The sequence below is a fragment of the Cryptomeria japonica genome, chromosome 5 (assembly GCF_030272615.1).
Source record: "Cryptomeria japonica chromosome 5, Sugi_1.0, whole genome shotgun sequence".
Lineage (NCBI taxonomy): Eukaryota > Viridiplantae > Streptophyta > Pinopsida > Cupressales > Cupressaceae > Cryptomeria > Cryptomeria japonica.
Window position 1 is genome coordinate 53,603,716 of NC_081409.1, and position 27,756 is coordinate 53,631,471.

General features: G+C 37.5%; 1 pseudogene; it reads left to right on the top strand.

Moving 5' to 3' along the window:
• The first annotated feature begins 4,326 nt into the window (after positions 1-4,326).
• The window catches only part of LOC131040179 (MADS-box transcription factor 3-like), a 91,572-nt pseudogene continuing 68,142 nt past the window's right edge, over positions 4,327-27,756 (top strand).

Genomic DNA, 27,756 nt, shown 5'->3' on the forward strand with positions numbered 1-27,756 from the left:
TTTGTTGTTGTATTTTTCATATTTCTAGTATTTGTTCTTTTCTTTAGAACTAGAACCTTGCGATGTTTCTTTCCAAAGTGATATATCTCCTTTCTTTATAAGCACATCTTCAATTCTGAGGACACTATCTATCCTTTTGTTGAATGAAGGATACACTTGCATTTAGATACTATATTTTAATTTAAGGATTAGGTTATTGATGAAGATATCCATCTTCTCAGAATATGGAATAGGCCATGATTATCTAGAGAACATCTTTCTCCAACGTTGAAGAAAAGTGAGAAAGGGCTCTCTTGTTTTCTGTTTGGTATTAGAAAGCTCAATCATAGTGACTAAATGACAAACGTAATAGGAGTATTATTGTAGAAACAATTGCATTAATTCCTCAAAAAATTTAATTCCTATAGGTAGGCTTGAAAACCATTCCATAGCTTGCCCTCTTAAACTTCTCGGTAAAAGGCGCATGAGGTATGTTTGTTTGTGCATTAGTTATATACATAAAGCACAAAATTATCTAACATGGTCTTGAGGATCTGCATTTCCATCATATCTATCAAACTTAGGAATCTCCACTCTTGAAGGAAATGGAGGCATGTAAAGTTGTTGTCAAATTAAAATGGGCATATCGTGTTCAGACAATATTGCTTTGATGATTTATCCTTGTTTTTCAGTTATGTGATTTTTGTCTGTAATGCTTGTAATTATTTGTTTACTAGCACTAAAGGTGTCTCTTCCTCTTTAGTGATAAGGGTTTCAACGTTATAATCAGTAGGATGTTTGGTGCCTTGCTTTGCTAGCTCTAGAAAATGTTCTTCCTTTTCTTTGGACATGATGATCTTCATCATGTTTTGGAAATGTTTATCATTTAGACATTTATTTATAACAACTTCTATAGGTTCGGAGGCTTCAAAATCACTTGATGAGGAATCACTGTCAGTAGCATGGTTGCTAAGGTTGTCATAAGTATCGCGTTTAGTAGTTTGTCTTTCTTGCCTTTCTCCAGACATGGTGGGAGATAGAGGCTGATCAAAAATTGGTATTTGTGACGATGAAGGTTTATTTGGGACGAGTTCATCTACAAAGAATGGATTGTCATTTGATGAAAAGGATACTCCTTTACCGTTTTCAGCTTTCTTGTGATAACTTCTAGTTTGAGGAGGCATTTAGAACCGACGAGATCAAGAGCTAGATGTGATGCAGAAGTCAAGATTAAATTGAAGTTAGTTGTTCATTTAACGTAGTGATTGAGAGAAGTAACTACGATCTGGTTTGGTATTAGGAACGATCTATCCTATATAAGACATTATCTAATTTAACTTAGGTTTGATAAGTAGTTGACTGAACTAGTTGAGAGATGATCGACAAAAATTGTGCAACACAACAGCAGGGGTACACTATCAAGATTATTTATGCTCAGAATTATGATAATCACTTTTATGCTCGCTGTAGACTGATTTGGGCAAATTTGGCTATTTTGACTGACAAGATCAAGAATTCGTATGATAGAGATCTCACACCCAGATGACAGTTTAGCTGTTTCCAAACGATAAAGACACTTTTTTGTACGAGTTGCTGCCTCATTTCGTACGACAGTTGGGCAGACCTCAGATGACAATCTACTGGATGTGATGTATTTTCGTACGATAGACTATAAAAGGCCAGATGACAATTCTTCAGACTCGTACGACAGTTTAAGCAGAGCTAGACAATAGACTATGAAGAGCAATGAAGACTCATACAACAATAGGTATGTAGTAGAATGACAATTCAACAGACTCATATGACAGAGGATAACAGACAAAGTTTTCAATGGCTGACAAAGACCAATTTTTGATAAGGACCAGTTTGGACACGGAAATAGTTTTGATCGCTGAGTTTTTGTTGTTTTTGACTTGTTTTATCTAGTTTTAGTTTCAGGGATGAAAACACAGTAAACACGCAAGATGTATAATAATTTCAATCACAACATGCTAACCCTATGGAAGTTGCCTTAGAGAAGAAAATATTTGCTTGCTGACTTAGGTACACACCCAATAGCTAATCAGAATATGGCACTGAATCTCATGCAATGGATTCTCATCGTCATATTAGCCGGCTCCAAACACTAATGGGGGCACCATATGGAAAGTGTCTTGAGAGAGTTACTATCTCTCTTACACAAATATTATCCCCCTTTCGGAGGTGAATCGGGTAGCCTCTATCTTATAATTCTTAATAAGGAATTTCGTTCAAAATTAACCCTTGAAGTCATGCAAGCATGATTGAGGCCTATAGCCCAACAAGGTACCGAAACAAGTTGTAGTCACATAAATGTGATTGAGACTCTGAGGCCCTACAAAATGTTTGATATGAGAGATCTCAAAGAGAAAACTCAAATAATCCCATCCTCTGAGACTTTAATCACGAGAGGCCTATTTATTATAGTGAGTTGAAATGCTCAGGTCCAGCTATACTCACTTGGGTCGTTCTCACAGGGTGATTACTTTTTCCCACTATGACAGGCCCGCTAAAGGTACACAAATCTAAAAATATAGAAAAAAAGCTTCGAGGGTCTAGATTTCTAATTGTCTGTAAAAGACAAGAGAATACTCTCCTAACTCTTAGATTTTTCTAAAAATACAAAAGACAGATTTGTTCTTTAACCAGATAGCAATTTAAGTTCCTAAAAAAATGAATTTAAAGAATACACGAATTTTGGTCGATTCTCTTTTAGGCAACCTGCAAAACCAATGCATTAGTAGTCATTTTTCTTTTGACTCTTTGACAAGCGTATGTTCGATTGACAGATTTTTTGGCAAGTGTTTTGCAAAAAATTCGTTAGGCTATAAAAAATAATCTCAGACAAACAGAAGATAGTCTAGGGTTAGCGTTTTCCCATAAAAACCCTTAAAAGTATACTACTTCTGAAACTATAAAACAAAATTTCTTACAACAGAGTATAGCTTTTTGCATGAGTATTCTCACAGGCCCGAATGACAAAACACAGAGCCAAATTGTCAAAGCAGAAACTCATACGAGTTCCTTCTCTGATCCGCATGATCAAACACAGGTCTTGATAGAATGTCGTACGACGAGGAAAGTATACTCGTACAATATTTAGCAGAGGCTGTACGGACGAGACCTGAAAGATTAAAAAAAAGTAATTTTGAGGCTGAAGGATTGAATTCCGAGCCCCACGGTGGGCGCCAAAAATGTGTGTGTGAAAAGTGGACTTGTATTTGTATCTGGAATACACAACATTTCAATTGAGTCATTGGATGCATGGTTAGTAAAACAATAATCAATAATGAATAATAAACCATCACAAAGCGACCTATTGCCTTTTAGTAGATGTGAGTTTAGTCTTGCTCTCAAATTTCATATGCAATGCCAGTGACTAGATGACACCTAAACGAAGGATTTAATCTTCTATGAGCATGAATTTGAGAAAAATGGATGCAAGATTAAGCTAGATGAATGCAAGATTTAAGCTAGATATGCATGATTAATCTAACATGATTAAGCTATGAATAAATATTAAGCTAAACGATTTAACAAATATGCAATAACTATTATGCAAATATTCTCAATACAAAATCTTAATGAACCTAGAGCAAAACCAACATAATAACAATATATTCTCCAAGATCCCTGAATGAGAGATGAGAGCCTGAATTTATAGAAAATTCAGAAAGAAACCAATGACTGAAATCAAATGATGATGAGTGGTCGAGATTTTCCAAGAAGAAGCACAATCTAGGTGAATTGATGTGATTGACTTCTTTTCTCAGTTTTAAAGGAAATTGAACAAAAATTAAGATAAAAACAAAAAAAACTGATTTATTCTCTATTTTATTCAATTTTGATATTTAATTGTTTTATTTGCTTTCTCTAAGATTATTTATCAATTTTTAATTTGATTTTCAAGATTATTCCATTTGATTTCTTTTCTCAATTTTTAATTCTGTTTTTTTTAATTAATTTATTTTTTGATGACTTAATGACAAATTGATTTATTTAATTAAATATACTAGGATATTTGATAAAATAAATAGGATAATTGTTTATAAATGATTTACTTGGAACGATCAATTAATTAAATAATTATACATCTTGCTCAAGATTGATTTTAAGTAATCTTGTTACTGCACTCAATGCACCTGGGCACTCAAAATAATTACAATTTATCTCCTTACATAGTGGCCCTTTTGAGATCTTGTACATATATATCCATTCTTAGCATGGGACTGCAGTTCTTTCCTTTTAAGGTTATGTGATTGTCGTGCGTTTGTTTGAATCTTGTCTTAGTTTGACTCTCGGCCTGAAGAAAATTAAAGGAAGGCATCCATGGGAAGACGGAAGGTTCAGCTGAAGAAGATATAGAATAGAATCAAGAGTCAAGTTACCTTCTGTAAGAGAAAAAATGGGTTATTGTAGAAGGCCTGGGAGCTCTCGGTTCTGTGTGATGCAGAAGTGGGTCTAATCATCTTCTCCAACACTGGAAGGCTCTATGAACATGCCAATACCAGGTGCACAATAAAATCCTGCCCTACATCAACAAAGTATTTATCCATTATCATTTCCATAATTAATACATATATATGAATTGCCTTTTTATTGAATTTGAATGAAATCTATTTTGGGGGAATTTGGAACTTGAGATCACAATATATTATTGTGAGCATGTTGAAGATCGAAGGAGTGTATGTTTTACATGGGCTATTAGTATCGTCCATCAGATAGGATATATCTTCTCTGAACATTAAACAGTAGGAAATTGAAATGAATGTGATTAAAAATTTATATTAGAGGGGAAGATAGGTTTAATGCCTACAGATGGAGAAGATAAGATTGGTCTTGGAAACTGTATATGGAAGAAACTTTTAAAAATTTTGTGACCATAAAACCACATCAGAAAATATAGTAAATTTTTAACAATGTCTAGCGCAAAGGAAAACCTCTGACGTAGAGAATTTATGTGGCCTAGAAAAAAAACAAACGAGTTTTTTTCTAAACATAAATAGTGAATATTTAGTTATATAATTTGAAACAATCTTGCTATACCCTGTGTACATCAACACCTGATACTATCAGCCATTGATCACATACAGGCCCCTTCATCCTTCCAAATTCTTATAATTTTCATTAGCTTAAAATGAAAATGGTTTAGTTTAAAATGACTGAAATTTCTACTAGATTAGCGTAATGCTTGGAAAGCAATTGAAACCCATTTAGTTACGGTGGTTACGTTTTCCAGGTGCACACTGTTATCTGTATAAAGTAATTGTCACTCTATATAATTGGTACAGTGATCTGAATCCTGTTTAATTGGAAGGTTTTGTGAAACCAAATGATAATCACTTAACATGTAACGTTTTGAAGTATCTTTTTCAAGGAAAAATATATTTCTCTATATGATCCATAAGAAAATTGACTCCTCTAGTGAAACAGAGCCTAAATCTGTAATAGTAAACAATAAAAATTTACTCTAATTTTCACTATAGAAAAATGATTTTTTTTTAATGAATATAATCCTCCCATGTTCTATTCTTCTATAAATAATTATCCTATTAGAACTTTGAACAACTTAGGATGTTCCATATGTTGAGGACTCTAAGAACACTTATTGTTACTACTTCTAGGTCTAAATGTTTAAAAAATGTTTATATCAAGGGCATGGAAAACATTTGCTAAATTTTTTTTTAAATGAAACACATAAATGAAATTATGTAGTAGATAAATATTAGCTGGAAAATCTAGGTTATATGTTACTATGATAAGTACTTTATTGATTTGTCAAAAAATATCAAATTCTTGTGAGGTTGATTGTAAGGAGAGTCTTGTCTCATTTTGAATATTATCTTGTAATTTTATTTTAGGTTAATATAGCTCAATGAGCTCAATGAGCTCAATCAAGATCGTCTTGATCAATTTGAGTTGTTTTTCATGTCTTCTAACACTTCTAGGCAAATGCAAATCCTATCTTCTAGTTATGCTAGCTGATGGGTTTTCTATAATTTTTTTCATACTATATACTTCAAATGGAGTCAATTTAAACTATATTAGTATGATTTATTATAAATAAAATCTAATCAAGTTATCTAGTCATCTCAATCTTATACAATACATTGACAGCAAATCCTCTAGAGCATGATTCAACCTTTTCATTTTACCAAAATTCTCTTAGTGATCCTCTATACTAATGTTGAAGTAAGTTCCTAATAACAACATAAGGTTCACTAAAACCTCATAGTCATTCATACATCTATATCTAAGATAATCCTTTCTAAACTCCATTAAGTTTATGGATGTTCTAAATCAATTTTCTTAAAAGGAATAATGTGCAATTAAAAAAGTTTATTAATATAAAATAAATAAACTTTATGAGATTTTCTACTACCACTAGAATCACATTGCCACATTTCTCTAATACTTCAATAAATTTGATAAAATTAATGGTATGTTCTTATTATTTTCATTATAATATTTAATTTGGATAGAGTACAATCCTGTAAGGTGATTGTGTTCGATCACAAATGACTAAAATTCTAAATATCTAACTAAAAAATTTCTAGCATGAACAGGCTGCATGAAATTTCTTCTAATACATTTGTTTGTCTTACAAGATGCATGAAATTTCTGAAGATCAACTGAAGTGGCAGAGAGAAAACTCCTTGGTTAGGATTACATTCAACCATGCAAACATACTTCTCCATAAGTCATGGTAGAAAACAAAATGTGTAAGCAAACAAGCATGCATTCCTGCTTCTCAATAAATCACATCTTTTCAAAAGTAGAGCATGCATAATCTAAGCTCCATGGATCACGTTAGGAACAAGAAGTTAACTATGCTACCCCCTTAAGTCTAACTAAGGAGAGATATGGGTCCTGGAAACAAAACCCGATCAGAAACCCACTTACAAGTAGGAAAGGAGAAAACCCAACTGAGAAAAACTCTTAATCATTTATTTAAACTATAGAAGAAACTTGAAATTGCAGATGAAGAACTGCAAATGAATCCACACTCCAACAAGATTATATCAGTCATAGAAACCACTACATGAGTACCTCTAGGATACTGTGAAAATGCAGTTGTACATATTCTACATTGCTCAAATAGATGAAAAGATAGGTACACGATCTCTGAATACAAAAACTGATCATTTGAAGACAAAAATATATGAATCTCCAGAAATATGTTCCAAACTGAAGAACTACAAAGATGACCTCTGGTTGGGATGATGCCATTTTGTATCCATTACTCAATAATGTCCCACTAGAAAGAAACTCTGGAAGCACTCGAGGATGCAACTCCAGAATCTTGTGTAGTTAGGAACCCTGCTAGCAATAATCTCTAGGAGCAAACAAAGTTGCAACATTGGAATCTCATGTAGATAGGAATTTAGAACAAATGGATACTTTTGGCTATCAATTGGAGGAAGAGTGCATAGCAACTTTAATCTTCTATTTTATTAGGAAACTTATTGAAAGAAACTTACAGTAGATGCTTTAAGCAAAAAAACCCATGTAAACTTTATAAAAGTTCAATTTTTACAAAGCTCCAAATTTCCTGATCTTTTTCACATGTACTTGCAAAGTACATACAATTTTTAAAAGAATCAATATAGCAAAGAAGCAAGGAGCATGCAAAAGTTAGAGGAAGAATATGCATGCATCTAGAAACAGAGGTTTACGTCAGCTTCCATTCTTAAAAAATCTGCCTACAAATAATTTGTGTTTAGCTTCTTCTTCCTAGCTCCCATGCTCTGATACCATGTAGAATTTTGTAGCTATCCCTGCAAAATAAAATAGATCTAGCAGAAAAGAAAGAAGCAAAACTTGCAACTAAAATAGAGAAGAGAATCAAAACTGAATTAATGCAATTCAATCATCTCCAATTTACATTAACAAATTTAAATGAATTACAAGTGATATATAGATCACAAGAGCAAAAATTATGCACAAGATGCATGAAATTTCTGAAGATCATCTAAAGTGGCAAAGAGAAAACTCCTTGGTTAGGATTACATTCGAGAATGCAAACATACTTCTCCATAAGTCATGGGAGCAAACATAATGTGTAAGCAAACAAGCATGTATTCATGCTTCTCCATAAATCAGATCTTATAAAAGGAGAGCAAGTGTGATCTAAGCTCTGTGGATCATGGTAGGAATAAAAAGTTAAGTGTGCTAACACTTATCAAAGACCAGTCACTACAAAAGAGTTGGTAGTTGTCACCGATAAGGAAAATTACCGATCTTTATGCAATACTTTGTGTGTTGTAGCTAGCAAACAGAGAAGACATGAATCGTGTATTACATTATAAGGATAGATCATAAGGGGAGAGTTTTATATAGAAGTTATATAAAAGGGAACAACTTAAATCACATACATTAAGATTATATTTCTAAGCTTAAAAGTGTTAAACATTGAGAGTAGGCTAACATTTTTATGCTTAATATGTTGCTTAATGTATGTGGTCACACGAAGAATACATTTCTAGACTTAAAGTGTCAAACACTCACAGTTGACTAACATTCTCTAGGCTTTATATGTTTGCTTAGTGTGTGGTGCCAACCATATCTTCTAAGTTTGAGTGTTGGATGCCTCATATGTAAGGAGGTACTGTGCAAGCAGATTCAGAAAAGGAAAGTTTCCAAAAGAGAGATCATAGAGTTCCAAAGGAGTATTAATGTTGAAGGCATTGAGTTAGGTAGCCAAAGCTACAGTTGCAGAAATCTAAGTGATGCTGTGAAAGATTAAGATTTCAAAGAAATCATTTAAATGATTGAATAAATCAAGAGTAGCGGAGCAACATTGTCACTTTGTAAATCGCATGTTTGCTGAAGTAAAAGAAAGAAAAAGGTCTAAGATCACCAGTTAAGTGTTTTAAAAAACTACCACAAAAGTTAAAGAATTGAATGTTGAAAGTAGAAATCAAGATGAGAAGTTTGTTTGAAGTCACAAAATATGTAAGAGGTTGCTGAATAAAAAGAGGCCACCAAAGATAAAGTTGAGTTGCAGCTGTTCGATGAAAGTTTGTTGTCCAAAGACAAGTTTTGCCACTGTCAAAAGCGAAAGAGATTGATGTCATCGTAAAGGAGATATGAAAATTGATATACATAGTACGAGGTCATAGCTAAGAGAAAAGAGTAGGGAATTTACAAGTCAACGTCCAAGTCTGAAACGTAGCCAATGCAGCGAAGGCTAGAGTAGCTACCAGAAAAGGTAAATTGCAAGAAGCAATAGCAAGACAATTGAAGTTTGTTAACGCAGTTATACCTATTAAAAGAGTTGTCATTAGAGAAAGGTTAAAGATCTGCAGATTTATAGAGAAGATTACTGAATACAAGAGTTTGACTACTGTAACAAGTCGAGAAACTGAAAAAAACAAAAACAAATAAATGGATCATGTTTCCAAAGTGAAGGATGTGTTCTTCATCTTTCTTTTTATTTAATGTTTTTTTCTTTTAAAAGATTTTGTATTTTTGGTGGCAATTTGGAATGAGGATTGTGTGTATATCTTATCTTTTCTTGAGTTTGGGATTGATTGGGTTAGCCTTCAGTCAAGACTTCTCTTCTTCAGGTAGTCTAGGTTCTTGGATCTACCTTCATTTTGTGGTATCTATGGTTGGGACGGAAATGACAGATTTTTTAGGGGGAAAAGATGGTTGTCCAACAATTTTGCCAAAAATATGTTCATACATTTCAGGAGACTGTTTCTAAGATAAGGTTTATCCTTTCGAAGATAAGGTACACTTTACTACTTTGAGGAAGGTTACATAGTCTTTCTTATCCTTTCTATTTCAAATGAGATTTCTTCCTTGCATGGGATTCTTCTTGTGTTGGGAAACCTATTTCTTTTCCCTCTTTTTGGGAGGAGTTTTGTCCCATTGGGTTTCCTCCTTTATTCTGGTTGTGAGAGATTATTTTGTACATGGGTACCCAACATAGCCTTGTAGTCGGGACCCATATTTGCATCTTTTCACCCACCTAAGCTATGCTTAAGGGGGGGGTGTTAGTATAGGTTTCTTATATTTATTTTTCCTACACATTATTAATTATACTTATGTTATATAAGAATAGTTTATATTTGGACACATGTCATCGTCCTACATTTACATGTGTCATTCACACCCACATTTGGGTTGTTGAATGTCACACCCTCTTTTGGAGTCATTTTCCACCTCCCCATAACCATTTGTTTGTCCCTACCTGACTTGGTTTGCCACATGTTTGACATTTTCAAAGTAAGCACAAATCCCACCTAATTTGGTTATTCTGGAGTTATTATTCCTCTTGGAATTATATGCTCATAGATTCCTATATAATCAGCACTCACCTCTCCCTTATTAGCTAATCCAATGGAGCACATATTAGCTCAATCAGTACAAGAGACTACTAATCCATATTGTATCATTTGGAGTGTGATAATATCATTATTCTAGTTATTGCACCATATTTCAACATTTCATCCTCTTTGTTGCTCTCATTATTCTAGTTATTGCACCATACTTCAACATTTCATCCTCTTTGTTTCTCTCATGTAGATGGTTGATCTTGGTTTTGTAGGTGATCCTAGGAGATTGAGTCAATCAGCTACTCTAACAAGTGTGAGCTTTTTGATGTTGTGGATCCTAATGTGGCTATTTGATGCAAACATTCTTGGAGTTGATCCAAATAATCTAATTATCTTTCTTGTTCTCTCCAACCCTCTAACTCCTAAAGCCCATCCAATGGTACTTGGTAAGGCTTCTGCTAGTTATACCTCTAAGGCCTAGTCCACTTTGGCCTGCCTACAAGATATAACCACAAGTGTTTTCCTACAACACTTCCTATTGAGGATTCCACCTCAATCCCTATCACACCTTCCCAATGCTCCAACAAACCTTTGCAAAGGATCTTTGATCTCCAACTTGTTCCAAGAGTGTAGAATGAAGTTTCACAGTGTCTTTGATGAATTTTAGGGGTTTGATCACCTTTAAACCCATCGCCAAGCCTTCCCAAGGTCTCTTTGTCTATACCGGCTCAAACTAGGCCTAATTCAATTAGCTCTCCTATTACGGTTTTTAGGGCTTAGTTTTACATATTCCCACACAAGGCCTCAAATAAATTACATTTTCGAGTACCCTTTTCCTTTTTCCATACAATTTTGCAAAATGGCATCTGCGTTCTCCGTACTCATGGGATTTCTAGAAATGTCCTATTTTCAAGGGTTTTAGGCCTACCGGGATCACTTGCAAACTTGGCCTTAGAAGGCTTCACCAGTCAAAACCTCTATGAAAACCAATCATGGATTCTCAAAGGGAATTCAATCAGGTCTCAAAACATGTTCCAACTTTGGCTCTACCAATCCATGTGTGCTCTGAAAACGCACATCTCATGTTGTCCTAGTCTCACCAACTCCTAGCTATGAGCCTAGGGTATCATTGTAAAATAACTAAAAAAGTCTGCCAAGATACAAAACTCACACTAAACATATTTATAGACCCTAACCTAGCATTCCACTGGATTTCAGTCGGTGCCATCAGTGGATGCTCAGGTTAGAGCCATTTCTTGCTTGAACCCTAGCTTTCAAAGGTTTTGCACCTAGTCACAGAGAATGGTTTGAATCTCTGCAACCAGACACAATCAAACTTGGAAATCTACCTTATTCAAAAGTAGATTCACCAATCCTTCATACCCTACAAGTAGATTCCTCTGACAAGTCCGTACTGGACCTACAACACAACAAAAACAATGAAAACAGTCAAAACGGTGTCAAACAAGATTTTTCCTTACAACCAAAACTTTCTTTTGCATTCCAAGATCTTCCAAATTGTACAATGATGTTGTCTTTGGCTTTAAACAACATGATTCAGTTGGTTAGAACCAACTTCTTCACCGCCAATCAACAAAAAATGCAACTTTTGCAATGTTGCAAATGTTGCTTAGCGACTTTACATCTTTTTTCATCCTGAGGATGCAACTTTGCACTCAAGTGTACTACAAGGCTCCAAAGGCCCTCTATGCATTATAGGAGACCTAAAACAATGCATTACACTCTTATTGCATTATGACTTTGTTTTAGAGTAGTGCTCCTATGAACAACATCAACATTACATCTTCTAGGATATCAACATCCTGAACACAACAAAAGCTTGGACAACTCAACCAAGACTTCACTAAGTCCCAAATGGTTGGTACACTTATTACAACATAAAAGACACATAAAATACTTAGGAACAAAACAAAATTTTCCTGGAGTGATAGGTGCCCTGCACCATACTCCCCTAGGACAAAGAACTCAAGTCTCTTGAGTTAAGAGGTTTTCAAGTTCCACACCATGCTGAAGTATATTTGATTCTGACATCCACATAGCATCTAATTTAGGTAACCCTACCCACTTTACAAGATAATGCTTGTATACCCCTTTTCATGTCCTCTTTATTACCTTGGTGTCCAAGATGCTTTCCAACTTGACTGGTTGGCTTGGTGGCAAATCTCTCACCCAATCTTGAGTACCCTCTGATGAAGTGTCCAACTAAGATGTTTGTGATTCTCCTTTGTATGGATAGAAATCACATATATTAAAGATAGGAGAAATACCCAAGGTGAGAGGAAGTTCAACTTCATATGCATTCTGACTATATTTATGCACCACCTTGAGAGGCCCAATATTCTTCATCAATAGCTTAGTAGGCTGCCCTTTTGAAATCCTCTCTTTCCTTAGGTATGCTAGGCCTAAATCTGCAATCTTAAATTTCACATTCCTTCTTGTTTTATTAGCATTGATCTTATATTGCTCAGACTTTTGTTGTAAGGTCTATCTTACCTTATCATGCACTTCTTTGAGTCCTGCAAAATTCTCACCTTGTGCACTCTTGCGTGTCATAGACCTGAGATCCCTAAGTTCTAGTATGCCCCTAGGATGAAAACCATACACTATCTTTTTTGGCCTGATGATGGTTGTAATATATTCATCATATGTTGTCATTGATGAAACACATTCACACACGTGTTTATATTGTCTACCGGAGTAACTTCAAGTTGTTTATACTACAACTAGTATGCTAGAGGTTATACTAAGAGATTTATCTCTAATCGGTACTTTCTAATAACTAGTATATGCTTGGAAGACAACCAATGGATGCACATTAGTCGGCATCAAGATGAAGATCAAGCGGAGATCATGTTAGAAGATTCAAGGATAATGGTTTATATATTTAACCCCAACGAGTATTGATTGTTCCAATGGGTACTTGTTGATTATATGATAAGTTATCCCACTGACAAATTTTGGCGGTATTTTTTTGATGAGTTATGATCACTTCACCAAATACACTACACCTAGGAAATTTTGTTAGGATTTGTTTAGGCCGACATTAAATCATAAATGTCTATATATTGACATCACATTGAATTATTTTATGTGATGTATGAAGAGTGAAAGTGATATGTTGTGTGTGAAAGTCAAAAGAGTTAAGCTTTAGAGTATGTAGAAGAGCAGTGTTGAATATGCTTAGAAAGATCTGATCAAGCAAGTATTGTGCTACTCAGACAAATCAAACCAATCTTGTTGTTTTCTGACAATCACAATAGAATTCAAATCCCCTAACTGGGTAAGCTCTAACAAGCTTCTTTGTACAAATCCTCTAACAAGGTGATCCATTAGTTTGGATTCAAAAAGTCTCTACCGAGGTTACTCGTAATAGGGTACTACCTTTAATAGGGTATAAGCTTCTAATTAAGCTTTGGGATCTCTAACCAGATTTTCTCCTAGTAGAGCACTTTGTAGACCCTAACCGGTCAGTTATCTATTACTACAGATAGTTAACTTGTGGGTTCCATCTCACTGTGTTTTTTACCTATTTGGGTTTTCCATGTATAAAGACTTGTGTTGTGGTGGATGTTTTACTTATTGTGGATGTTGTTATATCATTTTGGATTACATGCATTATGTTTAAAAGTCTTGTTAATTTCATCTACTGGATAGTGTTTGAAGTAGTTTTATTTTTGGTGTCACTGATTTAGCCCCCCCTCTCAGTTCTTTTCTAGTCCATCAATTAATATCAGAGCCAAACTTCTTTGAAGCCTAATCACTTAGAAGGGACACTTGAAACCACCATGGGGGACATGAGCTACTTTGAGATGGCTAGATAGCTAGATGCTAGTAGAAATGAGCTTGAAACCCTTAGGGTTAAACTGAAAGCTTCACAAGTCAAAAGGAGATAGCTTACTAAACAACTGTTGGAGATATTTGACAATAGTTCTTAAGATGAGGCCAATATTGATGCTTTAGCCGAGGAAGTTGAAAAGTTAAATGGTGAAAAGATAAATTGGAGGAGAGAGCTAGAAGGTCTTAGTATCTGCATGAGTCAGGAATTGTAAGCCGGAAGAGCTGTTGAAGATCTTATCAAGGAAAGAGATCAAGAGATTGCCAAGATCAAGCATGAAAATTCTACCTTGCATGAGCATTTGAATGGTGAAAGAGAAGAGAAAGAGAACTTACACCTAGATCTTGAATTAGTATCATATCTGAAAGAGAACTTGTCAAAGCATAATGAAGATCTCACCAAACAGCTTACCGAAGCTAATGAGAAACTAGAAAAGATCAACAATAGTTCTACCCTGCTTGAAGAACAAATTCAATCACAAAGGATGAAAGGTGATACATATGGACTTGTTTTACACACATCTGAGAAAGGTAAATCCTCTGGTACCAAGAGCAACACTCTTAAGAACAAATCTCCTCCTAAGGTCAATAATCCTACCGGTAAGAAGGTCTTTAAACCTATTTGCTTTGTTTTCCATAAACATGGTGACAGTGTGTGGGGGAAAAAGCGAGACTAGGTTATCATGCCCTAATCCTACCTTTTGACACACATTACGGAATACGAAAGAGCCTAGAGGTATCACACAATTGGCTACTTCTTTTTGTGAAAGAGAGAGCCACGGGCTACCTATTAGGATTTCTATTCCTTTGTTCTAATTGAAAGGTAAGATTATGCAAGTTCAATTCCTAACCCTAAAATGCAAGTATGAACTAATAACAAGGTTGCAGAATTGAACATAAACAAGGGAAAGCTGTAAACACAAAGACACGACAAGAATGCAGATGCATACCCGGAGTCAAAATTTGACTGAAAATGTTCGGGACGGGGGCGCGGGCGCCATTGTCCTGATTCTGTCCTGGAAACTGCACCTAAAACTGTCGTTTTGCACTCTGGAAAACTGTCAGAAATGCTGTCTGTCAGGAGGACAAGGGTGCCCAGCGCCTCTGTCCCAGGGACCAGGGCACCCAACACCCCTATCCTAGTAGGACCAGGGTGCCCCACGCCCCTGTCCTGGTCTTTGGCTCTGCAATTTGGTGTGGGGTGCTGTCTCGACCTGCTTTTCCCGGATCTGCAACCTGCGGCGTCGTCCGAGTCCCGAAACCTGCACTTGTATCTGAAAAAGGTGTTTGGGTGGCTATATAGGGTTTTGCCTTAGTCAAACCCCCGCTTCGGTGATTTCCACCTCCACGAATAGCCAAGTTGTATTGTAAAAGTAATGTGTGTGCAGACCTTGTGTGTGTGCAAGATCTAAAATGCAAGTAAGCAAACTAGAGCAACCTAGAAAGTAAACCCTAATTGCTTGTAAATGATAATGTAAATGCTCTAAACCAAGATGCAAAGTGATCTAAAGCATGAATAAATGAGATATTGAAGCTTATGCAAAGACATGAAAACAACATGAAATCATACCTAACCCCCAAGGGAGGGGTACAAGCCAATTTTCAGTCGGTAATCTCCTATTGTTCTTCAATGTCTTCCAAGCCCTAAATGGATGAATGGAATTGATAAATGCTTGATAGAGGGATGTTGAATGTTGTTGAAGTCTTCAAAGATCTGCTCTTTCGCTACATATGAGGTCCCCAAAAACAAAATTCGGATCCTTTCAAATGAAGAAAGAGAGCTCTTATGTATGAACCCTAGGTCATAATTTCGTCTTTTGGCCGACCTAGAGATTAAATCTCCTACCAATTTATTGGGGTTAAGCTTTATTTTATGATTGGATCGTGCTCCTAAAATTTTGGGAAAAATGTCCAAGACCGTGTGCACTCCGGGCACCATGGTCCTGGCAACTTTTCACCAAATTTTGAGGGTCGTCAGATATGATGATTTTAGAGAGAATCCCGAAGTTACAGGTGATTTCGAGATGTTTTGACCCCTGAAATCAAGCCCCCAAGCTCAGAATAGGGCCTAATTAGGGTTTTTGATTAGATAATGTATTGGAGGAATAAAATGAAAGGGGCACGCTTTAATGAAAGGGCCCGACTTTATGATGTGGAAGATGATGAAATAGAACCTTTAGACCTAATTAATTTGATTAATTAAGTGCTAAAGGGGAAATGCAATGCAAAATGCAACTGCGCCAAGGCAGGTGCTAAACTAGGTGTGAAATTGTACCACCCTAGCAAGTGCGTACAATTTACGACACTACATTTAGCCCCCACTTTAGTGGTCATATGAGTACTACGTGCATATGCAAGCTAAAGTACAGAAAGTAAACATCATTTGAAAAAGGATATATCCATAAGTTCGTCGAACGAAGCCCCCAGCGGTATCTGCAGTACACAGTTAGGAACCGCACCCTACAAAACACATGTTAGATCACAAAATCATCTAATGCTTACTAAGGAAAGTGATGAAATTTGTGAGTAGCTATATGCCCCCCCCTGTTTCGACTTGCTTATTAGGGAGGTGAAACAGGGTAGCATGTTTACTTATGACAAATTGTGTAAGAGAGTATTGATGAGGGATGTTCACTGAAAAGGCTTCATCAGAGAACTTTTTGGAACATCCTGAGAGTAGGGGAATGAAAATACGATTCCTATGCAAAAAACAGTTCAAAAATCGCATCTCCCAAACTCAAGTTATGATGAAATGAGTGATAGAGGAAAATTAGGGTTTTGAAAGTAAATGTAAAGGAATGAAAGTATATACCTTGAAAGTGACATTTGCATTTGTCACTTTGTTGATTTCTGAATATTGTCTATTGCAGCGGAGCCCACATAGCCATCATCATGCCTTCACAATGACTGGAGCGTCCCATGAGGATTGAGATCCTGCGACAGGCTGTGATCGACGACGAGCCATTGAACGAGGTGAGTTGACTGAATGTTGACTTTTGATTTTCTGCATTTGACTTTCTGTGATCATTTGCGGGCCCTGGAATCTGACCGTGGGTCCCACATAGGGCGCCATGGTCCCTGTGGGGCGCCATGGTCCCTTCAGGGCGCCATGGTCCCTGTGGGGCGCCATGGTCCCTGACAGGGCGCCATGGTCCCAATCAGGACTTGGCGAGAGATACCAGGGTTAGCATATGATGGTCGACAGTTTGCATGAATGATTTTGATGATTGAGTACTGATTATAGTTATGTTTTTGTGTTGCAGGGTCTCCCATACATGAGAGAGCATACGGCGGGGCAGATTCTTCGCAGTTTGCGAGATCAGAGTCCCTGGCTGACCCAGGCAGAGAGAGACACATTGTCGATCATTGGTTTATGGTCTATGATTCTTATGCCGGCCATTCAATTTCATCTCGCGATGCTGATGGCACTCATGGAGTGATGGGATCCTGACACATGCACGTTCCAGCTTCCAGTAGGGGAGATGATGGTGACACTTGAGGATGTGTACCGCATTCTTCACCTACCAATCAGAGGAGCTACCGTGACATGTGTGACCGATCGGTCAGTAGAGGATCATCAGAGGGAGTAGGTATATTGCATAGGGAGAGTCATGCCGAGTGAGATGAGAGGTCGTATCATGGTCAGCTGGCTCTTACATCCTACAGGAGAGGTGCCCCTCATGAGACGTCTTATGATAGCCATCACTGCACTAGTTGTCTGCCCTAATGGGCGAGGTACGCACATGCATGGGGGTCTCACATGGTGCATCAGGGCCATGGAGAGACATAGGAGAGTATATGCGTGGGGTCGGAGTATGCTTTCATATCTCTATCACAACCTCGAGGAGTATGTTTTCGGACAGGGTTGCAGCTTGATGACATGCACACTTCTGCAAGTGTGGATATTTGAGCACTTTACATGCACCAGGCCTGTCGGCTATCCGATGAGTGTGGCTAGCGAGCGACCTAGGGTATTTGCTTATCCACTTACCAGTGAGTGGAGATTTGGAGATCTATTGTATTGGAGAGTGACATTTGACAGATTGACAGCTGAGGTGACTATGTGGAGACCATATCTGCGGATGCACAGATGGGATGGGATGGAGAGACAGTTAGCATGTTTACAGAGGAACCGCCTACTGAGAGGGCGATATCCACACATCATAGTCCCATTCTACTTTGACCGAGTACGGAGGCAGTTTGGGCTAGAGCAGTGTGTTCCAGCCAATGTGCCCATCTACACTCGACACTCACGAGTCCTTCCCAGAGCTAGAGCAGTAGCGAGACCTATGATAGATGATATCGAGATCACAGATATAGAGGGGTCCGACCAGGATGTGGTCACTGATTATGCTGCAAATCCCAGGGCACAGCGCAGGTATCTCTCATGGTTTATGAGATCATACCCAGGGCCTATCTTTCCACCAGATCACTTGACAGGCCATCCAGGCCCATGGAGACATGGAGACCGAGATGAGGATCAGGGATCCAGGTTGGAGGAGGGAGAGGGTCATGAGGAGGCAAGAGATCCTGATCCACCCAAAGGGGATCAGCCTAGTGCCAAGGAGGAGGAGGATTCTGACACAGATATAGATGAGGAGAACGAGGATGCAGGTGAGGATGCAGACGAGGATGAGGATGCAGATGAGGATAGAGATGATGAGGAGGGGTCAGATGCCACTCCCCACCATTCAGGAGATGATACCATAGCCCTGGATCCTCCTCTTATTCCCCAAAAGGGGGAACATGAGGCGATACGGAGACCTGTTTCTAGTACGGGCCTGCCTACACCCATCGTGCATAGATTATTTGAGTGTGGGGAGCCTAGTAGTTCCCAATCACAGATGCTACCATATCACGATCCCTACTGGCGTTAGGGAGATCCAGGTATAGTAGGTTTAAATTGATTGATTGATGTTTTGATGATATAAAATGGTACTAATACATAATCTGTTCTACTGCTACAGCTAATGTGCAGGAGTGGCGTTCTCTGATCCAGCAAGCAGTGACAGATATCTCCATGACGGCGCAAATCCCTAGTTCCTCACAGGTTTCTTATAGACCTCAAGGGAATGCGGGTCGGCATGATGATTTATTTTCTCGATTTCGAGTACAGTTAGAGATATGGAGGGAGAGAGAGCGAGCTCTATCAGAGGACCTTCAGGAGGCATAGCGTGATCTAGCAGCAGCTCAGGCCGAGGCTACCTCGTATCGCGTGATCCTTATGGATAGGGATCGTAGGAGTTCCTCTCGGAGCCATTCACGATCTATATCACGGTATACCCCTATGGGTCCACCTGCACGGCTGGATCAGGAGGGAGCTTCTAGTCGTCACTCTCCAGCCACTAGCCCTAGGGATAGGAGATGATCTTATGATGTAGGGTAGGTCACATTTTGGATGTGTAGTGACCTACCTTTGTATATTGATCCACACACATATATATATATATATATATATACGTGCTTCTTTGTCTCAAACGTGTTATCTTTAATGTCTAAAAACAATAGGTATTTTGATTAAAGTTAATACATTTGGTAGATGTACATGTATGTTCTGAATTTAATTTCCATGTGATTGATTTCTCAATGCTCCATGATTAAATTGATACATGTGTGACTTAATTAATATATTTAATCAAGTACTACATTGATGATAGGGAAGAAAAATATGTGTTAAGCCTAAGAATCATATAACTAATGTGATTTAATTTGAATTTAAACACAACATGACACGATTCAACTTAACACATAAAGATATTGTATAATATGTCAACATAATGAAAAATGTAAATCTTTTGTAATTTACATAAAATGAATTCAAGACAAACCATAAAGTAAAGAAACACGCTTGTCAGGAACGAAGCAATATAGATTAAACAAAACATCATTTAATTCCATTTGCTCTAACAAAGATATGCTAACATATTATCCAATTTTGAAGAAGTGAGAAAGGAAATAGATGAATGATAAGGAATGAGGAATTAAGCATAGTATCTACGCAAGTGCATAGCGTTTATAGGGTCTTTAAGAGACGTACCGTCTACACCTGCTATTGTGTAAGCACCTAATCCATAATCTTCAATAACAATGTACGGTCCAAGCCAATTAGGACTAAATTTTCCCTTTTCTTCAGGTAAGGCATTCACATTGCGCTGATTCTCATAGAGCACTAAGTCACCCACTAAGAAGGAACGTTGAATTACCTTATCATTATAGCTTCGTTCCAGAGTTTTGTGATACGCTTGAATATGCTCAAGAGCATTTATACGCTGTTTATCAAGCATCTCAAGCTGTTGAAGTCTTTGTTCTCTATAAGCGTCATCATCTACTATACCTTTGAGAGAAACTCTAAGTGATGGAATCTCTAATTCTAAAGGCATAATAGCATCAACACCATAAACAAGATTATAAGGTGTAGTTCTGGTAGCAATTCGTACACTCATTCGGTAGGCCCAAAGAGCATAGATTAGCTGAGTACTCCAATCCTTACCATGCTTATTCACAGTTTTACGAAGAATTTGTTCAATTATCTTATTGGATGATTCGGCTTGACCATTTGATTGAGGATAGTATGGTGTAGAAAATCGATGTTTGATATGATACTTCTCAAGGAATTTCTTCACGTCCTTGTTCTTAAATGATGTCCCATTATCAGAGATTATAGTGGAAGGTATCCCAAATCGAGAAATAATGTTTTCTAGAAGAAATCGGCAAATCACTTCAGCAGTAGTAGAGCGAAGGGGAACGGCTTCTACCCACTTTGTAAAGTAATCTATTGCGGTTATAATGAAAGTATGTCCTTGAGATGAAGGAGGGGAGATTTTACCAATAAGATCCAGCCCCCATGCAGAGAAAGGCCAAGAAGCTACATGAGAACGAAGTTCTTGGGTAGGAGCATGAATCAAATTATTGTGTTGTTGACATTGATGACATTTCTTAACAAATGAAAAAGAATCCTACTGCATAGTTTGCCAATAATATCCCATGCAAAGCGATCTTTGAACCAAGGATTTGCCTCCAAAATGCCCCCCACAGGCACATAAACGGTCCTCTTTAAGGGCAATAGGGATTTCTGATTTGTTAAGACAATGAAGGAGAAGACCGTTATAACCCCTTCGGTAAAGAACATTAGAAAGAATGATATATCTAGCAGACAGCTTGCGAACTCTAGCCCTAGTGTTCCTATTAGCGGAATTAGGAAAGGTACCATCAGTCAAGTATCTTACGATATGCGAATACCATTCATCTGAGTCTATAAAGTCACAACATATCACCAAGCTAGAATCATCTACAATAGCTAGAGAAATAAGGTTGTGAATAACAAATTTAAGATCAACCATAGGGTCCTCTAAAGATATCAAAGAAGCCACACATGCCATTGCATCCGCATGTCGGTTATCTTTTCGAGGAATAGGTTCCATGGTGTAAGAATCAAATTTTTGTAACAAAGAGATAGCAAGGTCTTTATATTGTGATAATTTGTCTTGTTTTGCTTAATATAGTCCTGTTACTTGTCTTATAATCAGTTGAGAATCTCCAAAAATATGTATGTGTTTTATATTTAGAGCTAAGGCTGCCTTTATTCCTACTATAAGAGCCTCATACTCAGCGATGTTATTGGTACATAGGAAATTGAGACGATAAGACAAGGGAATAGACTTCTTTGTAGGAGAAATCAAAACAACCCCTGCCCTCGATCCTATACGACACTTAGAGCCATCAAAGTATAACTCCCAAGTTTCATCTTTCTCTGTACAAAGAATGAAGTCGTCAGGAAAAGACTCAGGGTTAGGGAAGGAGAAAGGTGAAGGGGCCTCAGCTAGGTGATCGATCAACGCTTGCCCTTTAATTGCTCTTTGTGAAACAAATTTAAGGTCAAATTCAGTTAACATCATAACCCACTTAGCTAGGTGTCCTGGTAAATCAGTTTTAGAGAAAAGATGCTTCAAAGGATCAAACTTTACCATGACGTGGACTTCTGAATTTAAGAGATAATGTCTCAATTTTTGAGTCGCAAACACCAAGACCAAGCATTGTCTTTCTATCGTAGAATATTGGGTCTCAAAATCGAGTAAGGTATGACTTATATAATAAACCGGACACTCCTTACCGTCTTTATCATGTTGTGCCAATAATGCTGCAAGAGCATGAGAGGAAGCAGCTATATAAAGAAGGAAGGGTTGAGAAGGTTCGGCTGGTCGAAGGATAGGAGGATTAGCCAGATACACTTTTAAATCTTCAAATGCTTGCTGACAATCTTCATTCCATTGAAAAGTGATATTCTTTTTGAGAAGCTGAGTAAAAGGAAAAGTGCGATCCGCAAGTTGAGATACAAACCTACGAATAGCTTGAATCTTTCCTTGTAAGCTTTTGAGTTGAGACACATTTCTAGGAGGTGGCATGTTGACAGTAGCATCTATTTTCTTAGTATCCACCTCAATCCCACGATGCGAAACTATGAATCCTAATAGTTTTCCACTATCCACACCAAAAACACATTTTCAGGGATTCAAGCGCATGTGATATTTACGAATTCTTTCAAAGATTTGACAAAGGATTTTAATATGATCTATGCAAAGAATGGATTTGGCCAAAATATCATCAACATAATCCTCTAAAATCTTATGCATATAATCATGAAAGATAAGGGTCATCGCTCGTTGATAAGTTGCACTGGCATTTTTAAGTCCAAAAGGCATCATTATCCAACAAAACGTACCCCAAGGAGTGGTGAAAGCAGTTTTGAATTGATCTTGAGGGTTAATGTAAATTTGATTGTATCCTGAAAAACCATCCATGAAGGATAACAAGGCATGTCCTGCCGTAGAATCAACTATCATGTCAATGTTTGGAAGAGGGAAGTCATCTTTTAAAGAAGCCTTATTTAAATCTCGGAAATCGGTACACATTCTTATTTTATTATCTGGTTTAGCCACAGTGACAATATTTGAAATCCACGGGGAATAATCAATAGGGCGGATAAATCCAGCCTCCAATAACTTTTCAATCTCAGCCTTAACAAGCAGAGCCACCTTAGGATTCATTTTTTGAATCTTTTGTTTCACGGGCTTAGCATCAGGAACTAAGACAATGTTATGAGTAACAATCTTAGGATCTATACCAGGCATGTCAGAGTATGTCCAAGCAAAGATCTTGGGGAATTCATGCAATAAATCTTCATATTGTTTTTGTTCCTCTTCATCCAAACATTTTCCAATTTTAATAACTTTTTCTTCATTGCAAGGATCCATCTTAACATTAGTGGTGTCACTTATGAGAAGATTACTTTGTTGAGGAGTATCCTTTAACTGAGGGAATTCTTTCACAATCTCATCAATATCAATCTCTTTTCCAAAATAGGCTTCAGTGTTCAAACAATAAGGGAGTCCCCTATTGTGATGATAACGAGGAAGATTATCATATGCTCCTAAAAAATCAGCTAAAGCATCATCAGTAGGAAAAACATCCAAAGCACAGGCACACGAAGGATCCTCATCAATGTACTCGGGGTGTTGCATTGATAGAGATGTAGAAATAGCATTAACACTAATACATGGTCTCTTAGAAGCTTTAGTGCGCTTGTAGGGATTATGGCCAAGTCCAAAGGCATAATTGTGAAGATTATCCTCTAGAGGAACTTTTATCCCTTGTTCGTGGGCGCCACAACCATTTCCATGATACCCATGCTTAGCAAAAATACGAAAACCACGACCATAATGATCAGCCATTTTAGAAAGAGAAGGCGGTTTTTCATAAGACAAAGAGTCAAACTCTTTAGAATTAGAGGTGTGAGGAGAAGAAGTTTGAGAAGCGGCCACAAAATTATTGCTCATAGGCTCAGGTAATGTTGATTGATTTTTAGCTTCTTCATTCTTTTCAACTTTAAGCTCTCTAGAAGGAACCTTATATTCACCTACAAAGGTGGGATTAAAATCAAGGGATCCCCAATCATCGTCTGTGAGAACCTTCTCAGGATCAAAATCCTTCTTATGTGTAGTTTCAAGTCGAGAAGAGTCTTCTTCAGGAGCTCCAGACTCATCCAAAGAATTTTGATCATCAGAGAGAGAGGATTCATTGATAGGTATCTTGTTTAAAGAGTCATCACTAGATGAGGACGGCTTAGAAGAACCCCCTTTGGAAGTAGATGTTTGTAAACAAGCTTGGAAATTAGTATCACCTATCAAGTTATATGTCTTATTGTTGTAGATAAACTTAACTTGTCTATGTAATGTAGAGGGGACAGCTTGCATACTGTGAATCCAAGGTCTCCCTAATAACAAGTTGTATGTTAGATTTCCCGACATAACATGGATAGGAGTAGGCAAAGTAACAGGCCCCACTGTGATGGGTAAGGTGATAGTACCTAATGAAGTTTTAGCCACATTATCAAAGCCTCGAATAGGATGAGAGTCCGGCTCAATTAGGGATGTATCCACATTCATCTTATGCAAAAGATTAATGCTACACACATTAAGACCAGAGCCATTATCTACTAGTGTTCATCTTATAGCAGTGTCTTTCATGATAACCACAATCATCAAGGGATCATATTGATGTTAAATTTCATTAGTAGGCAAATCGTCTTGGGTAAACACAATTTGAGCTTTAGGATTCATCACAGAGTTAACCAAAGATGCTATATTACTAGATGTATTCGGTGGAGGAACATTCAAATCTTTCAAAGCATCTTGTAACATTCCATGATGAGCGGAAGAAGTTTGAATCAAATCCCAAAGGGATATCTTAGCAGGGGTAACTTTAAGTTGTTCTATGAGATCATATTCCTTACTAAGAACTTGTGAAATACGTGGAGCTTGCGGAAGAATTGGTTGAGGATTCGGAAGAGAAACTGGAATAACAGGAGGAGGACTAGGCTGCCTATTATTTTTGGTATGATAAGTATGGGCAACCGCATGATAACTCTCTCTAGTTATTTTCTTGGCATAACTATAAGGACTTATAGGTTTTCTTCCTTGCACAGTGATGATTGGTTTATTCGGAGTACGAAAGGAATCATGATCATACCCTCCTTGGACAGTAAGGAGAGGTGATTTAGGAACTTGAAAGGTGGGAGAAGGATAAGAACCTTGGACTTCAAAGAGAGGCTTTTTATGCTCATTCAAGTTTATCATGTTAACCAATTTAGAAGTCTTGTTCTTGTTTAAAGATTTTGATAAAGCCACAAAGTCATCAAGAGCATCATCCAACAAAGTATGATCATAACTATCAAAAGGTTTATCTTTTGGTTCAAAAGGAGATATCTCTTCATAGAGGGGATTGTTGAAAACAACCATGTTACTAGATTTAGTGGAAGAGTTGATAGGAATGTACATTTGAGAGGAATCATTCAACTTATCTTTCTCATCACAATGAAATGGCATAGTAACAAGGTTTATGAGTTTTTGGTAAAATGAAGGTTTGGCATCTTTAGGGTTCAAAAACTCATCTAAAGCTTCATATAATTCATCTTGGCTATACTCATAATAGTCATCATAAGCATGAACATTTTGCAAATAAAAGTCTGACATTTTGAAATAAAAGTTGCATGAAATTTAAACACACAATGCAAAGAAACACACTCTTTTTTTTTTTTTTCTTTTTAATGAAAATGAAATGAAAACACACTAAATCTAGATCTAGATCTAACAAATGCAATGCAAGAGGAAGCAATGATAGTTTCACGTCGGGTTCACCAAAATGTGTGGGGGAAAAAGCGAGACTAGGTTATCATGCCCTAATCCTACCCTTTGACACACATTACGGAATACGAAAGAGCCTAGAGGTATCACACAATTGGCTACTTCTTTTTGTGAAAGAGAGAGCCACGGGCTACCTATTAGGATTTCTATTCCTTTGTTGTAATTGAAAGGTAAGATTATGCAAGTTCAATTCCTAACCCTAAAATGCAAGTATGAACTAATAACAAGATTGTAGAATTGAACTTAAACAAGGGAAAGCTGTAAACACAAAGACAAGACAAGAATGCAGATGCGTACCCGGAGTCAAAATTTGACTGAAAATGTTCGGGACGGGGGCGCGGGCGCCACTGTCCTGATTCTGTCCCGGAAACTGCACCTAAAACTGTCGGTTTGCACTCTGGAAAACTGTTGGAAATGCTATCTGTCAGGAGGACCAAGGCGCCCAGCGCCTCTGTCCCAGGGACCAGGGCACCTAGCGCCCCTGTCCTAGTAGGACCAGGGTGCCCCATGCCCCTATCCTGGTCTTTGGCTCTACAATTTGATGTGGGGTGCTGTCTCGACCTGCTTTTCCTGGATCTGCAACCTCCGGCGTCGTCCGAGTCCTGAAACCTGCACTTGTATCTGAAAAATGTGTTTGGGTGGCTATATATGGTTTTGCCTTAGTCAAACCCCCACTTCGGTGATTTCCACCTCCACGAATAGCCAAGTTGTATTGTAAAAGTAATGTGTGTGCAGACCTTGTGTGTGTGCAAGATCTAAAATGCAAGTAAGCAAACTAGAGCAACCTAGAAAGTAAACCCTAATTGCTTGTAAATGATAATGTAAATGCTCTAAATCAAGATGCAAAGTGATCTAAAGCATGAATAAATGAGATATTGAAGCTTATGCAAAGACATGAAAACAACATGAAATCATACCCAACCCCCAAGGGAGGGGTACAAGCCAATCTTCAGTCAGTAATCTCCTATTGTTCTTCAATGTCTTCCAAGCCCTAAATGGATGAATGGAATTGATAAATTCTTGATAGAGGGATGTTGAATGTTGTTGAAGTCTTCAAAGATCTGCTCTTTCGCTGCATATGAGGTACCTGAAAACAAAATTCAGATCCTTTCAAATGAAGAAAGAGAGCTCTTATGTATGAACCCTAGGTCGTAATTTCATCTTTTGGCCGACCTAGAGATTGAATCTCCCGCCAATTTCTTGGGGTTAAGCTTTATTTTATGATTGGATCGTGCTCCTAAAATTTCGGGAAAAATGTCTGGGACTGTGTGCACTCCGGGCGCCATGGTCCGGACAACTTTTCACCAAATTTTGAGGGCCGTCAGATATGATGATTTTAGAGAGAATCCCGAAGTTATAGGTGATTTCAAGATGTTTTGACCCCCGAAATCAAGCCCCCAAGCTCAGAATAGGACCTAATTAGGGTTTTTTATTAGATGATGTATTGGAGGAATAAAATGAAAGGGGCACGCTTTAATGAAAGGGCCCAACTTTATGATGTGGAAGATGATGAAATAGAACCTTTAGACCTAATTAATTTGATTAATTAAGTGCTAAAGGGGAAATGCAATGCAAAATGCAACTGCGCCAAGGCAGGTGCTAAACTAGGTGTGAAATTGTACCACCCTAGCAAGTGCGTACAATTTACGACGCTACACAGTGCAAATGTTTGTAGACACAAACCTAACAAAAATTCAAGTTTGAATACTAATGCCAGGTATGTGTCTAATAAGTTTGAAGGTCATTGCTTCGCATGAGGAATGTATAGACATAGATCTGTTGAGTGCAGATATGGAGCTAATAATCTTGTACCATGCATCCAAGACTGAATGGCAACTGGATGAGGAATTTTGACAACTGGGTCAACATCAACTGGCAAAGACCCCATGGCAACTGGTTTAGTCCATTTGAAATGGAAAAGG